Here is a 2406-nt window from a genome sequence, read left to right on the forward strand (position 1 = left end):
CTCTCTCTCTCTCCCTGTAGCTGCTCTGAAGTCCTCTCCCCCAGACTGCTGGCAAAGCTGCAGAGCTTCTGACTCAGTGACATTTTATAAGATCACTGTGTTCTTTCTTCAGAGCCATTTGAGATGGAAGTGGGAACAGGAAGCCCACTATCTCAGAGGACAGGACCAAGGATGGTGCTCCCCAACTGACGGAGGGCTGCAGGGAGTCAGAGCCCTGGGGGAGTGGTGGTAGGAGCCAACACCCTTGTGTTCCAGCCTGGCATCAGGTACTATCACGTGTTATCTTTTCTTTTAACCCCCTCAATTATACCAGGACGTGGGTAAAATTACCCCCATTTACCGGGAGAGGAAGTTGAAGCTGAGAGAGAGAAAAGTGATTTACCTAAGGTCATTCAGTGACTAGGAGGCCTCAATAATCTTTAACACCAGTCTTTTCCAATTCTCCATGTTGACTCTTCCTGTATGCCTTGCAGCCCCCAAGCTTTCCCATGAACCAGAGTTCCCAGGACACATCACTGGTTTATAAGGCAGTATCGAATGGCATGAACTTAGTGGGGCTTACACATGTACGGTGGTCATCATGCCTGTCTAAATCTAGGCTCTGTCAGAAATTCTCCTGGAAAGATGGATGAACACCAGGCTGAATTGGCCGCCTCCATGCCTATGGGCATGGATGAGTGTTACACACATAATCAGACAGACACACACCCCTACCAAAGAATCTCAGAGCTGGAGAAGAATTGGTTGATCATTTAATCCAAATCCCTGACTCATCAAAGTTCTAGTCACTAGACATTTTCTAGTCTGTGCTTGGAGATTTATAGAATGTAAGAATTTTTACAAAGGGAAGAATTATAAGAAATAGTAACAAGTGGGGTGTGGCCCCAATGGTGCACAGGCTTACCCTGTAAACACCCAGCCTATATGGTGGGTGTGGTCACGAAGCAGTTTGGTTTTGGTAATGGTGGTGACCGTGCTGGTCACGCAGGACAGTGTGATCCTGACGGCAGTGGTGGGGATGATGGTGACAACAGTAGTAGAGGAGGTGGTGGGGGTAGAGGAGGGGCAAATGATACTGATGGTGGCTGGAGATGAGTGCTGGTGGAGCAGGAGTGGAGGTGATAGGGTGGCAGGAGTAGCAGTCATGGTAGTTAAAGGTGGAGGGGAGCTGATTTCAGAGGAGGAGGCAGGCATAAAGGTAGAAGTAGTGGTAGCCTTCTAGGGATGGCAGTTTACCCTCTAAGTTTAGGGTAAGTTGAACTTCTCGAAGTATGAGGAGCCAGTGCCCACAGGGGAGGCTCCAGGCCCATCACTGGCAGAGGGTAAGTTTCTTCCCAGAACACCAAACCCCGATCCACATGGTCTCAGGGTGGCCCACTGCCATGAGAAAAAGGAAAAGGCCATAGCTCCCTCCTGACCTGTCCAGTCCAGGGTGCCTCTTGGCTCTCGGGGCCACCCAGCCACAATCCTGCCAGACACAGCCAGTGTCCACCATTTCTAGGTGACGAGGTCACAGGGCCCCGAGACCCCGCGTTGATTTTTGAAGCTTTGATAGAAATGGTTTTGATAGAAGCGTTGCAGGTCTGCAAAATGTAGCACATTTCCTCTGATAGGTGCACACCTCCCCTCCCTGCCACACACACACACTCACACAGTTTCTACAGAAGTTCATGCTATTTGTTTTTAAAAACCAGCATACACAGAATGGAGTGTGTACTTAACGTGCCACATGCCCACCTCCACCATCCTGATCTAGACTGCTTTGTGGTGCTGGCAGCCTCAGCTGCTGACTCAGTCACTGAGGAACCACTCCAGAGGAAAATCGATGTGTTGTTTGCCTCTCTGAAGTGAGAGCACGCCAGATGAAGAGTCACAAAGAGTGGCCTCGACAGCAGCTCTCCATGGTCCCCCAGTCAACACTGGGCTTCCCTTCTGATGAGTCTGAGCAGCCCTCTCACCTGGAACACTTGCAGAGGAAACCTCTACTTTGCACGACCTATATTAACTAGTCTGACATGTAGGCTTCCCTTGGTGTGTAGCTATATTCAAGGCTGTTTTAGGGGAGCCTCTGACCCAGAATGACTCCTGTCATTTATTATGCTCTACAGAACCCCTTCCCCACAAAAGTGTGTGCAGCTCACACTCCATGCATTCCTCTATCCATCACCTCACTGCTCCTAGCAGTAACTCCCACATCAAAGATTCACGAAAGTGTCTGCCTTTGATATGGTCCCCTTACTTCCTTGCATGGCATTAGTGATAATCTCTGGAGCAAGAAGATAGAAGCGCATGCAAGTATCATTCCCTCTTGGTGCCTGGTTCTTGAGAGGTCCTCAGAAAATGAACATTTAATGAAGGGAACGAGGGCTGGGGTTCCAGATATGAAATCTCTTTAGTTTTATTAAG

Source organism: Bison bison, unplaced genomic scaffold, assembly GCF_000754665.1.
Source record: "Bison bison bison isolate TAMUID 2011002044 unplaced genomic scaffold, Bison_UMD1.0 scf7180017864333, whole genome shotgun sequence".
NCBI classification, from domain to species: Eukaryota; Metazoa; Chordata; class Mammalia; order Artiodactyla; family Bovidae; genus Bison; species Bison bison.